This window comes from Lethenteron reissneri, chromosome 54, assembly GCF_015708825.2.
Source record: "Lethenteron reissneri isolate LAM-NWPU_2019-01 chromosome 54, ASM1570882v1, whole genome shotgun sequence".
NCBI classification, from domain to species: Eukaryota; Metazoa; Chordata; class Hyperoartia; order Petromyzontiformes; family Petromyzontidae; genus Lethenteron; species Lethenteron reissneri.
The window spans coordinates 1,080,945-1,095,786 of record NC_083832.1 but is presented as its reverse complement, the minus strand read 5'-3'; the positions used below and the strand labels follow the sequence as shown (position 1 = coordinate 1,095,786).

Here is a 14,842-nt window from a genome sequence, read left to right as displayed (position 1 = left end):
ACACACCACACACACACACTATACACACACTACTCACACACACTACACACACCACACACACACCACACACACACCACACACACACACACCACACACACACCACACACACACACACCACACACACACACCACACACACACTACACACACACACTACACACACCACACACACACCACACACAGCAGGGAGCAAGGACCTGTCCTGTCCTGCCCTGTTAGACAGGACAGGATCTGTCTAACAGGACATGTCCTGTTAGACAGGACAGGATCTGTCTAACAGGATCTGTCTAACAGGACCTGTCCTGTTAGACAAGACAGCTCACAAATCCGGCGTTTCCCGCCTCCTTGCCTGAGGTTATATTTGTCAATCTCATTTCTAAAGCTCACAACAGTTGCTGCTCAGGCTTAACAACGTGGAGTATCCGTAATAAAAGGGGGTTTTCTTTCGTTGAGTTTGATCGCGCCAATATAACGTGTGTCGTTAAACCCGCCACCACCCGACACGACCAATTAGTCAGGGGTTTGACACCAAGCGAAACTTGCCAATTAGTGTGCAGCTTCAGCACCACAGCGGTTGTGTGTGGGAGAGAGGAGTAGACCCCCCCACAACGTCCACAGTTCGAGTACTGTGACGTTTCTAATTGGCCACGTTTTGTTGCACGTGACTCACCTTACTCATTGGCTGTGTCGGGTGGTGGTGGGTTTACCGACACACTTTAATATTGGCGCGATCTCGAACCCCCCCCCCCCCAAAAAAAAAACACTTATTATTGGTCACGAAAACCTACTACTACACCTACCACTACTACTACAGCTACCACTACTACTACAGCTACCACTACCACTACACCTACCACCACTACTACTACACCTACGACTACTACTACACCTACCACTACTACTACACCTACCACTACTATTACACCTACCACTACTACTACACCTACCACTACTACTACAGCTACCACTACTACTACACCTACCACTACTACTACAGCTACCACTACTACTACACCTACCACTACACCTACCACCACTACTACTACACCTACCACTACACCTACCACCACTACTACTACACCTACCACGACTACTACTACACCTACCACTACTACTACACCTACCACTACACCTACCACTACTACTACACCTACCACTACACCTACCACCACTACTACTACACCTACCACCACTACTACTACACTACCACTACTACTACACCTACCACTACACCTACCACCACTACTACTACACCTACCACCACTACTACTACACCTACCACTACTACTACACCTACCACTACACCTACCACCACTACTACTACACCTACCACCACTACTACTACACCTACCACTACTACTACACCTACCACTACACCTACCACCACTACTACACCTACGACTACTACTACACCTACCACTACTACTACAGCTACCACTACACCTACCACTACACCTACTACACCTACGACTACACCTACTACACCTACCACTACACCTACCACCACTACTACTACACCTACCACCACTACCACTACACCTACCACTACAACTTGCTTGTAGACATTGATTACACTGGTCAACACACTTTTTCTGGCATAAGATATTCCAACGGTTATAAGGTAATTTTGGGGTGCTGATTCCAAATCTGGCATCAGTTTTTGTCTATCACATCAGGTTTTTGGGATATCAAATATTGCATTTTCAATAAAAACTGCAGAAGAAAAATATTAAATAAATGTGGATATCTACATAAAATGTTATTATAAACACACTATCCTAAAAATACAGCACCATATTTTAATACTAAAGCAGTCACTGACTCGCAACAACTTACAATCAGAAGTGACAGAGTTCATTTTTGGGTAAAATCAATGAAAATGGGGTATGCCGATAGCATAAAATGAGATGTAATAGAGCAAATCTAAGATCAGATTTGGAATCAGCACCCTGAAATTAGACTTAAACAGCTGCAAAAGTCCAGGCCAGAAAAAAAGAATTTTTTGTTGACCAGTGTTATCAACGGGGATTATCGATCTGGGCCGTGACGCGTGTTGTAGGTACGTAATGGCCAGCTCACCCGAGCCTTCTCAACACTGTGCGTGCGGGAGGTCGCGGCTGCTGCTGGTGGTGATTGAGATGACGATATCTGATGTATAAAAATCTATTTTTAAACGAAATTATTTTTTATTTTACGACGTAGCTCTTTTTCAGAAGTGACCTGGCTTTCACAAGTGATGGGTCAACGAAGTGGCTTGTCACGTGCACATTTAGAGCAGCCAAATACTCTAAAGGCACGCTTCTACAGGGCTGCTTTTCTCCTGGCGAGCCGGGGTATGGTCACTCCTCGATGCCCACGCAACGGGAAGAGAGTTGCACGACGTTTGTGTGAGCCACCAACCCTCACCTCCACAGCGCGCCATTTACTGCCCACGAGCAGCGTAGCCACCACCCCGAACAGGGCTCTCCCAAGTCGCCCGCTCACTCCCACTCTCTCTCTCCCACTCTCTCTCCCACTCTCTCTCCCACTCTCTCTCCCACTCTCTCTCGCACTCTCTAATTCACTCCCACTCTCTCTCGCGCTCTCTCTCCCACTCTCTCTCGCGCTCTCTAATTCACTCCCACTCTCTCTCCCACTCTCTCTCGCGCTCTCTAATTCACTCCCACTCTCTCTCGCGCTCTCTCTCCCACTCTCTCTCGCGCTCTCTAATTCACTCCCACTCTCTCTCGCGAGCTCTCTCTCGCGCTCTCTCCCACTCTCTCTCTCTCTCACTCCCACTTTCTCTCGCACTCTCTCCCACTCTCTCTCCCACTCTCACTCCCACTCTCTCGCGCTCTCTAATTCACTCCCACTCTCTCTCTCGCGCTCTCTCTCCCACTCTCCCTCGCGCTCTCTAATTCACTCCCACTCTCTCTCCCACTCTCTCTCGCGCTCTCTAATTCACTCCCAGTCTCTCTCGCGCTCTCTCTCCCACTCTCTCCCACTCTCACTCCCACTCTCTCTCGCGCTCTCTAATTCACTCCCAGTCTCTCTCGCACTCTCTCTCCCACTCTCTCCCACTCTCACTCCCACTCTCACTCCCACTCTCTCTCGCGCTCTCTAATTCACTCCCACTCTCTCTCGCACTCTCTCCCACTCTCTCTCCCACTCTCTCTCCCACTCTCTCTCGCGCTCTCTAATTCACTCCCAGTCTCTCTCGCACTCTCTCTCCCACTCTCTCCCACTCTCACTCCCACTCTCACTCCCACTCTCTCTCGCGCTCTCTAATTCACTCCCACTCTCTCTCGCGCTCTCCCTCCCACTCTCTCTCCCACTCTCTCTCGCGCTCTCTCCCACTCTCTCTCCCACGCTCTCCCACTCTCACTCCCACTCTCTCTCGCGCTCTCTAATTCACTCCCACTCTCTCTCGCGCTCTCCCACTCTCTCCAACTCACTCTCCAACTCACTCTCCCACTCTCTCTCCTGCTCTCTCCCACTCTCTCCAACTCACTCCCGCTATCCCATTTTCTCCCGCTGACTCCCGAGTCTCTTGTCGCCATTCTGAGCTGCGAGCACTCGGCGCTGGCTGCCGTGAATGCAGCGTTACCTCGCCTCAACCCTTTGCGCCAGCGCAACGCGCCGTGATGGATCGACGCACGCCACTGTTGGGGCGAGCGACGCTGGCGGTGTTGCGTCGTGGGCCGGGGTTGCCGACGTCGCCGAACGCGTCGTTGTCCGCGACGATGCGCGTCCTCGCGCCCGGCGCTCCGTGGGTGTCCGGCCATGCGGATTAATAATGCACAACGTCGCACACTGTACACACACACACACCAATACCCATACCCACCATTCGCCACGAAGTGACAGTGATGTCACCACAGCGCCTGTGCCAGGCTAGGTGCACTTTGAGGCCACTTCAAGTATCGAAGGCTTGCTGACAGGAGGTCACGGGACAGAGCCCGGTGCCATGGGTCGACTGACTGAGATGACCGGCAGATGCACTGCTCGTTGTTGTGAGCGTCGCTCCTCTGCCTCCAACTGCCCAGAAGCAGCATCCTTCACGAGCCTCCTCTACAGGGGCTGATCTTAACACCGCTGGTATCAGTCTTTGGCAAGTCCACTCAGCTCCACATCCTCAAGTACCACATCAGTCCGTCTGATGTGGTGTCGTGCCTGTTTAGCCCCCTCTGTCCAGCCAAACAGAAGCTGCGTGGGCATGCGGTGGTTGGGCATACAGCCTACATGACACTATACATGCACACACACGCTTAGACAAACAAAGATCCCCCGGATAGCGTTACCAGACTGTTGGGGCCAAGTGCTGCTAGCGAGCAGCTCCTATGAAGGCCGGCACAGCACACAAGGGGGTGGGTGGCCAGCACCACGCCCGACCACCTTTGTCTCCCCAGTGGCGATGCTTGCACACCGCACCGGGTACTCATTTAAGACCGAGTCGACCGAGGGGAGGCCCAGAACCGGTTCAGACATTCGTCACTGGCGGTGGCCGTGAGCGGGAATCAAACTCGGCACGGCGGGTTCTTGGCGCGGCGCGCTCACCGTTACACCGCCGCTGCCCACGCACGCACACGCAGGAGGATCCGGGTCGGGTCTGCGTAGCCCCGTGGGAACGGAGCTGCGAGCCACAGCCAGTCACGCTTGGACGTGGTCAGTTGCCCGGCGGCGGTCATTGCGAGTACTCAACCGAGCATTGCCCGCTAATAATTGTTACCGTTTTGTTCACGTTCAGCGGATTTGCTCCGTTAACTCGTGCCGTTCTCTGTGCACGTGGCGTGCCGTAGAAATGTGACGGCGGTGGTGCCGGTGACCTCGGCAGCATGGGTTATGTTCCACGAAGGGTAGCCGCTAATGGCGTTGTGTAACGCGGGGGATTGGGAGATAATCGCATCTGTTTGTATAAACCGCGTCGGTGCCGGCGAAATAAATTCGGGACGTACTGGGGGCGATTCGGAGGAAGGTTATTTCTTAATCCCGTGCCGGGCTTCGTGAGACGAATGGCAATTCACACGCTCGCTTGTGCCGGGCATCGTACCTTGACCCACGCCCCGGACAAGGCGGAGGAACGACGTACAAAGGACAAGCTTCACGCAGGAAGGCGCTGGGGCGTGATGGGAAAAAGAGTCCGGTGAAATATGGAGAGGTTACGCATGCATGAGCCTAATGGAGGTGTTGCGTGTTTGAGCGTGGGTTCTGAGCATGCGGTCGCGCATGAAATTGCCATTATTTCTATAGATTCCTGTGCCGCAACTCCATATATGGGCATGCACACGCCCAGGGTCACCTTATTTTGGCATGACACCTGCGCATTATCATTACAAACATTTTAGGAATCGTTCTGTATCACAGCACCCGAGTTGGGAATCGAACCCGGGGCGCTTCTTGCCGCGAGTGTCGCCGCTGCCGCCGCCGCCCTGCCGGCCGCGAAGGCACGCGGGCGGTAGACACCGCGCGGGTCGCTCGGTCGGCGACTCCGGGCGGGCAGACGCAGCGCAGCAGGCAGGCAGCTCTCGATCCCACCGAGGTCCCCGTCCCCAGAGAGTGGGGGGAGCCGCGGGCGCCGAGCCCCGGCGCTACGACGCCGGCTGTGTTGGCACAGCAAGGCACGGTGGCGCCACGGCGGTAACTGTCGTGACTCCGCAGCAACACGGGGCCTGGGGTTCGCTTGCCGACTCGGGCGCCTCTCCGCGTGCAGTTGATGTTCTCCCCCTGCTCTGGAAAGGATTTTCCCGCAGGTTCTCCCAAGATTTCTTCCCACTGCTAAAAAGATATTACTGAATTGGGATCCACGCAGCAGCAGCATCTCCCTTGCGTGAAAACTTGGCAGGACCCTTCGGAATAAGAGTCGTGAGACTCGGTGAGTCTTTCCCGGGGTAAATACGCGTCACAATGCGTCAGAAGAAGTGGTGATGCACAACCACGACGACAACACCAGAAACCCAACGCATCCGTCAACAACGCTTTGGCCTCGAAGTCGCCGGCACATTGCACTCTGTGCCAGCGTGGTGCAGCGGCGGCGGCGGCGGCGGCGTCCCCGTGAAGGGAGCGAGAGACCCATTGTGTGCTCGGTGACTCATTGCTGGGCCTCGCTGCCCCCCCCCCCCCCAAGCCCATTGTGAACCGGATCAAATAACGTACGGAGCGTGGATCAAAGATTGTACGGAGGGTGGATCAAAGAACGTACGGAGCGTGGATCAAAGAACGTACGGAGCGTACAAAAACCCCCGGCTCCCGCGCCGCGCAGGGGGAGGTGGGCTCGTAGAAGGGAATTGGAAATCGTCGTGTTCGCGAGAAAGCGGTGTTTTATTTTTGGGACGGGAAACGAGACGGTGGTCTTCAGCGGCGGCAGCGCGCTCGCATGGCCCAGCGGTTGCACGTTTGTTGCGGAGGTTCCGCGGTTCGACTCCGGTGGGCCGCCCTGGTTATAACTGCGGTTGCGGTGACCGTCAAAATACGCCGCCGTCCTCTTCACTGTTGACTTGTTGAAGATCCCGCGGTGTCATTATCGGCAAGTAGGCCGTCGCGTGCCGGCGTCGTGGTCCAAATTTGAAAAGATTTCCCGCAAACGGCTTAGGATTACACACGGCTGCATCGCTGCCCACCGACAGACTTGTGCCAGCTTTCAGGCGAGGTGCCGGATCACCTCGTGCCAGACTTAGAGACGGCTGCCACTGGGGGTGCCCCTTCCAATGTGTCGATGAGATGACGCAAGTCGCTCATCACACGCAAATTCGCTCCGAGACGCCCCCCTCCCCACACCCGAGGCAACGGAGGGCGGCGGCTCGATCAAAAACACGACTCTCGCCGTCCGGGAGCGGCACTACGGGGTCCGATCAGCGACTCTCGTTGAGGCAGTCGTGGTGGTCTCAAGCCTGGAATCTCCACGGGAGGGGGCGCGGTCTCGGCAGTGCGGCGCACAGGGCGGGGAGGGAATCCCAGACCCCCGGCGATGCTCCTGCCGACAAGGTGTTGACCTCTCTTGCTGGCGGGTGGCCTGTTCCCGTCTCGGGTGATGAGGGGGGGTGGCGTTAACGTGCATTTTGAGTTGAGTGGAAGGCGACCGCCGGTGGCTCCGTCGTCGTCGTCTGCCGCTTTCCCCACCGTGCTGGGAGCGGAGGCTGGGCGAGTGGCGTCGCATTCTGATACAATGGGGCAGGCGGAATGCGTGGCTTGAGCAGGCACTCTGTGTGACATCGGTGGCTCTGGGAGCAAGCAAAGCGAACGTACTTCTACTGTACTGTTTGTTTATTTTATTAGGTAACGCCCCACGGAGTTTCTGTGTCGCTCTTTTTCGGAAGCGACCCGGCTTTCACAAATGATATCTCAACCAATCTGAACGCGTGATGTCGATTCTAAATGGAAGGGGGAAATCGGAGGACCTGGGGAAAATCCACGTGACCACGGGGAAATGGAGAGAGGCCGGACAGACCGATGGAGCAATTGGAGGGCAGGGCCGGGGGCCGGGAGGTTGGTGTCGCACTTCGCTGTGCCAGCAACTTTCCAGCCGCCTCGGGTTCAATTCTCATCATCATTCTCATCATCAAATGTCTCTTGAAGCCAGCTGAGAGCTCACCGAGATGAAAGGTCTCTCATCTTTGCGATGATGGGTGACGATGGGTGACGATTGGTGACGATGGTCGACGATTGGTGACGGCAGTGATGATGGTATCGATGATGAGTTAGCAGCAGCGGTGGTGGTGGCGACTGGCACAGCAGGGGCCACAGCTGCTGGTGCATCTACCAGTCATCTCCGTCAGCCAAGCCACGGCACCTGCTGGGTCTGTCCCGAGACCTCCTGTCAGCAGCGAGCCTTCGACACTTCTCGTGGCCTCTGGCCTGGCACAGGCGCTGTGGTGACGTCACCGTTACTTCGTGGGGAATGGCGGGTATTGGTGTAGTGGTGGTGATGATGACGGTGAGTCTAAATTGTGCCCCGGTTGGAGCTCTAACTCATCATCTCACAACTGGGAGCGTTACTGTAACCCTGTTCTTATTCTAGAAAATGGAGCACGAGACGTGGAATTCATTCAGAGGAGTTGCAACCCTCTGTGTTTGAGAACGGCCCACTGAAGCGGATATCACAGAGCTTCTTCTGATATCCCCTTCTTCAAGTAACCTCTGTTCCACACAGTAGGGGGTTGCACTGAGAGCAATGGTCGTCCCATGACAGCCAAACCGATATTTAAATTCCCAGAGCTGGAATTTAGCCACCTTCATTAGCCGAGGCCAGCAAACTCGCTGCGCTCGAGAACCCGGTCGGCTCGCACCTGGGTTCAAACCCGGGCGGCTCGCACCTGGGTTCAAACCCAGGCTGTCAGCGCTGTGACCTCCGAGCCACCCGGACGCCTCGTGCGCCCGCGTCCCCGGACTGACAGAGGTGGGGGCAGCGGAGCCGGCGAGAAATAACGGAACGTGCGGCGTCAATGCGCGTTTATTGATTGGCCAAATCGATCGGCAAAAGCCCCGCTCTTCTTAAGTGACACCTTCTGCGACCCAAGCTCCCTCCTCCTTCTCCACCCCGCCCCCCCTCGGCGAACCCGTACGACCCCAGCGCAGCTGCTGTCCTTGAAACAATGTCTTCACCCGAGGGAGAGCACGGGGAGTCGTCCTGCATATTAACTCATGCGCACCCCACCACCACCACAACCAACCCACTGCCACCACCACCACCGCTCACTCATGCGTACCCCACACCCACCACCACCAACCCACCACTGCCACTGCCACCACCACCACCGCTCACTCATCATGCGCACCCCACCACAACCACCACTGCCACCACTACCACAGCTCACTCATCACGCACACCCCACCATCACCACCACCAACCCACCGCCGCTCACACTGCCTGCTGCCCACCAATGTGGCATTTCAGAGTGATTTGTTGAACCGAACGGGAGGGGATATTTGGATTTGGTGGAGTGTGTGCGAACGTGCGATTCAATCACAAGCCTCGAGCATTTCCAGAGTCGTGCTGTGTCGTCGATAATTACCTTGTTTCTTGATTCCCCGGCTGTTCGGCGAAGCGCTGCCGATTTTTATATCTCGCGGCGATGCATCGCAACGTTACGCACAATGGCGTGTGATGAACGGCAAGGTGAATGGATATTATTGTACGTGCAGTTCATATGAAGGTGGTATTGTTGTTATTGTGGCATTGTTGTTCAACTCTTGTAGACGTACAGATCAGTGTTCATCTGCTTCGTCATGGGCAAGTCAGCCCATAAGACAACCAAAGCAAATGTCGTCAATGGTCCTCCTCCCATTAAGTGAATTATTCACGTTTCAGTGATTGTTAATTTAATCACATTCACGAGGATATTTTGTTTGCCACATTGCAGTTACATACGAAGCTTGATGATGATGCGAGATGTTAACTACCTCGCCTGGTATACAGGACGTTGTGCGTTCTGTCCCGACCCTAACGACTGTATGTTTGAAGTTTGCGTGTCTCTCTCCCCGTGATCGCGCTGATTTTTATCCGGATCCTCCGGTTTTTCCCTTCCACATTTATAATCGACATCACGCGTTGAGAGTACTTGGCCGCTCCACATTTCCACGAAATAATGAGCCACTTTGCTGAGCTATCATGTTTTATATCCAGCGTTGCTTCTGAAGAAGAGCTACACCACTCAGTGGGGCCTTACCTGGTAAAATAAAAAAAAATAGTTTGGTTAAGTAAAACAAATGACGTCAGCCAGGAAAGCCTCACCGAGCCGCACGATTCGTGTCCACGAGGACCCTGCTGCCTGCGCTGCGATGACGTTCGGCCAGTTCCACAAACGAGCGCTTTGGCCTTTGCGTTGGAAGGGGGAAGGGGCGAAGCGAGGAACTCCTGGAGAAAACACAGCAACGCCATAGGACGGGGGGGGTGGGGGCGCAGAGCTCCGCACGGATTGATTCAACAATTGTTTTCTTTTGACAGTGGACTCTCGATTGTCCGCGTGCAGTTTATCCGACTTGTGGATTAGCCACGCACCTGCGATTTTCACGTAAATTTATATAACTCGTGGAATAATCTAAAATCAGTTACACATCGTTATTCTTGGAAATGTTTGTTACAAGTCACGCGCTTAACCCGACCAAATGTGGTGCTCCTGTTAATCCGAAATCCACGCGATCGCCTCGACAGTACAGTACTTGCAATATTTTTACAACAGTGGGTGGCGGAGTTTGATTATTGTTGATTGGCATGACTCTGCTGCTGTCCACTAAGTGGGCCGAGTCGTCTGTGCGGGCGAATGTGTTTTTTGGCATCGAGATCCACGGAAATTTGGTTATTTTTTTGAATGATCCGCGGCTGTCCTCCCCGTCATTGGCGCGGGTAATCGAGAGTCTACTGTCAATAAATTATTTTTCAAACCAGGAAAATCCCACTGGGCTCTTAGCTATTATTCCGAGGCATCCTGGCCATACATAATAGCTCATTGAAGTGGCTTTTATCATCACACGTTGGAATTTACAGCAGCAGCAGCCAAATCATCTAAATCATTTAATCTCCTGACCAAAGCAAGTCGGCTTGATTTGTTTTCGTAATGTCCCTCCTCTGCCTCACGTTATGCTTCTCACGTCACGCCGAAGCCCTCAGGGCTGGCACGGCCTCTCGAGAGCGAGAGAGTCTCTCCTATAAAGAGAATATCAATGCGGAGCAGCCATGCAGCACGTGCACGTCCCCGCGTACCCGGGGCGGGCCGGGCCAACGGCGAGACGCCTTCGCGTGTCCGAGGAGGCGTGCGGGGAATCGATGGGTCGTCACGGTTCGTCGAGGATGGATCTGCCTGTGCTTCATGCACGTGGTCCGTCGCCGTGGTTGCCCAACGTGTGCTCCAGTGTTGATTCTCGGGCCTCGGTGGTTCTGTGTCATCTGTTGGTTAAACAAAGGATAATGACTGTACGCATGGAACAATCGCTCACCTTCCACAGAGCGCTACCCATTGTATTGACCATGGGCGTATGATAATGATGTGGCCAGGAATTGAACTAAATGTTGGGCCGTGCAGTCAACCTGTTCCACACCATCCAGCCACATTTTCCGCAGGGCCATGCGATGGGTAACCCACCCCCCGCCCGCTCCCTCACCTTCCCAGGAGAGACACGGGGAGTCACCTCCGGCGTCGCCCCACCCATCTCTCCACATCGTCGTCCGCTTGTTGTACGTCAATCGGCATTGCGACAACGCCTCCCTCGCCGGCTACGATGTCGTGACGAGGTGGAGCGATAGAGGAAGAGCTCCCCAGGTCCCCCACCACGCCTCGCAAAGAGGGCACCACGGTGGCTAGGAGATGTTAACTATCTCGCCTGGTATACAGGAGGTTGTGGGTTCGATCCCGATCTGACATCTCGATATTTGGAATTTTCATGTTTTCCCCATGATCGTGTGGATTTTTCTCTGGATCCTCCAGTTTTTCCCTCCACATTTAGAGTCGACATCACGTCTTGAGAGTATTCGGCTGATGTATAAAAGACAAATCCACGTGATAAGCCGCTTCGTTGAAGTATCATTTGTGATAGCCGGGGTCGCTTCAGAAAAATAGCTACTACATAGCAGCTCAGTGGGGCCTTACCTGGTAAAGTAAAACAACTAGTTCATAGTTTCAAAGCTCGTACAGTAAATCCTCTTACCAAGGGTAGATCCGCGCGGGTTTTTCCATGAGCCGGGAGGATTTTCCTCGGTTGCCCACCGCCGCATTCCTCGTTCCGTGCGTCGCTCGGCAACGCGGGGCCCTCCACGCGTTCCCGTCAACTGGAGGAGGCTCACGACTGCCGGCAGTCGCGACAGTCTCAGTGTCGGTCGATTCTCGCCCGCGTACAGAGAGCGGCACGCGCGGAGTCCCGGCCGTAGACGTTCGCCGCACTTGAACCGTGCGATTCGCCGTTTAAACGCCTCGTTGGGATCTGACAGGGAAAGGGGAAGGCTTTTGCTGCGCTAATCCGTTGGGGGAAATGCTCGTTCCAGTGTGTCCACATTTCCATTTGTTGTTGCTGACAGTGCAAAGGTTTTTTGCAGCGCCAACAGTGGCGGAAAAAAAATCGATCGCGGCCCTGAACCAGGTGATGCAAATTCCACATTCCTAAGGCAGGCGGTAATTAACTTAACACAACGATGCAGTTTGTATCTGTAAAGCCTTCAAACGGTGACGTCGTCTCTTACTTTCGCAGATCATTGCTTTGCGTTGTATAGTCTCCAGTTTTGTGTCAGACCCGGACCCGTATCTAAGAGAGGCTCCCTACCTATAAACCTCTGGCAGTTCACCAGCATTTCTTCAAGTGAGCCTGGCCACTGATGAGACACTGAATATCTCTGATGAGATACTAAATGTGCCGAAACTGGTCCAGAGTTTTGCTTATGTTAAACCAATGCTGCTAACAAAACATAATCTCTCCCAAGAGGCCGCCGTGGAGCCAGTGGGATGTGGTAAAACTTCAGTCGTTAACGTGGAGAGATGGTTGCGAGGCGCAGCCGCGGCGTCCGCACCTCCTTCTGTAAGAAGACGAGGACGTTCACAGGGAGGAATGTTTTGAGGATTATTTTGGAAGGGAGGAGAGGGAGGAGGAGGAGGCTGTGGGGCAGGGAGGGACAGCCGTACGAAGCTTCGCCGAGACCGGCAGAGGAGGAGAGGGAGGCCTCGAGCCTGGACTGGTACGGGAGAAAGTTGCCGGCTTTTTGACAGCAACGTACAGCAGGCAACCCCTCAACTTTTACACTTCAGGTTGCTCTTACAATGAGTGTCTGCATAGAACGAACAGCCTCTGTGGAGCAGGTGTGATTGTCTACCCTGTTAGTCTACCCTGTTAGTCTACCGGTTGGCCGACGAGTTGGCCTTCCGTCAAATCGGCAATCGCTGATAGCGCGGCCCTGTGCAGCGCCACGCTGTAGGGGCCCCAGGAACAAAAAACCCTCAGTAAGTGTCCCCCGGGTGAGCGTCCCCCGGGTGAGCGTCCCCGGGTGAGCGTCCCCCGGGTGAGCGTCCCCCGGGTGAGCGACTCCCGGGTGAGCGTCCCCCGGGTGAGCGTCCCCCGGGTGAGCGTCCCCCGGGTGAGCGTCCCCCGGGTGAGCGTCTCCCGGGTGAGCGTCCCCCGGGTGAGCGTCCCCCGGGTGAGCGTCCCCCGGGTGAGCGCCCCCCGGGTGAGCGTCCCCCGGGTGAGCGTCCCCCGGGTGAGCGTCCCCCAGGTGAGCGTTTTCGTCACGGAGGTTGAGACACGTGGGGCAGCTGCTGCGGTGAGACGGTCAGAGTCCCGTGGCCCTGCTGTCACGTGGCCAGGGCTGAATTTACTGTCCCGCTGAGTCACCGCGAGGAAATGCCAGCTCATTGAGCGCCCCGCGTGCAGGCACGCACGTGCGCACACACACACGCAACAAAGACAAAGATCCCCCCGTATAGCCTGGACAGACTGTCGGGGCAAGTGCCGTTAGCGAGCAGAACCTATGAAGGCCGACACAGCACACGAGGGGGGTGGGTGGCCAGCACCACGCCCGGGCACACGCACGCGCTCCCCCTGGCTCGCCACGGGAACAGAAGCAGCCTCCTCGACACCTCGCCTGTCCCCTCGGTGAACCCGTGGCGCCGATTAGCCCGACTCTACTAGGGCCACGTTTAGGTCACCGAGTGACGACGAGCATTGAGAACGCGAAGGGATGCCTCGTTTTGAAGCGCGAGTAATTTGACCAAATTTCCCCCCCCCCCCCGCCTGGGCAGCCGCATGCACACATGGACGGGCGACTCTGTGTGGGGATCACGTGGGGTTAAAAAAAAATGTTTTAGTGGCAATGCTCCAAGGCCCGTCGCAGCACCGCGTTGTGACGCACGCCGTCAACGTAAACTAAACCGGGTTATGAAAAGCAGTGGGGGGGATAAAGAGACGGGGAAACAAACGCCGACTGTTCACCCCCCCCCCCCCTCTGAACCAGACGGGTCCCCACCTAAAGGGAGTAATAAGGGTCGTCGTTATTTTTTATAAAGTGAAGGTGGAGATGACAAGGGTGAGGATATAACTGAAGCACGCCTGAAATGAAAAGAAAGAAACCATGAGAGGCGCCCTGGGCGTGTGTGTTTTCCTTCCCCACCCCTCCGAGTCCGACTCACGTCGAACCTGTAGGGGTTGTGCGCCCCTCATCCCCTCGCTCCGTGTCTCCCGACCCTCCGTCCGGCGAGCTTGGGACCACGCTGTGTTGGGTTGTTTTCTTCCTGACTACCGGTTGCCGTGCGCAGGACCCGAAGGCCCCAAAAACGTTAAGCGGCCGGCAACAAACGACGGGGTTCATCCTCCCGGTGCGCCGCGGACACCACCGCCACGAAAGCCACCACCACTGCTATCACCACAACCACCACCGATACCGCCACCACCGCCACGACCACCATCACCACAACCGCCACCACCGCCATGACCGCAACCACCGCCACCACTGGGTTCTGAAGTGCATCATCGGAATTTAACCGTTTCATTGTCTTTGCTGACGCGGGTGAGGAACATTCAGCCCGCAAGCTGTTTTGCGAGAATGAACACGAACGGGAGGTGACCGCGAATAAACGCTGAATAAGCGCGAAACATTCATTCGGGCGATGCAGGCAGGTGACGTGATGTCGACAAGGAAGCACCAAGCCGCACCCGCTAGTCCGCGAATATTATTGGTAGGAACCTCCTGGTTCCAACAGCCCACAGGGGATTATTGTGTCCGTCCGTCCAGGGAGGGGCTGGGTGGGGAGGGTGGGGAAGGGCTGGGTGGGGCTGGGTGGGGTGGGGAGGGTGGGGCTGGGTGGAGAGGGGCTTGTCACCCCGTGGTGCCCTTATAAAACTCAACGTTTAACCTACTCACGCCGGCTTATGCCCGCCCTCACAGTCGGGCATATT

The 14,842-nt window shown here is 55.3% G+C and overlaps 1 protein-coding gene across 3 annotated transcripts in view; it reads left to right on the top strand.

The window, feature by feature from the left end:
* The window catches only part of LOC133356603 (6-phosphofructo-2-kinase/fructose-2,6-bisphosphatase 3-like), a 60,610-nt gene that overhangs the window by 23,306 nt on the left and 22,462 nt on the right, over positions 1-14,842 (top strand). The window lies entirely within an intron of this gene.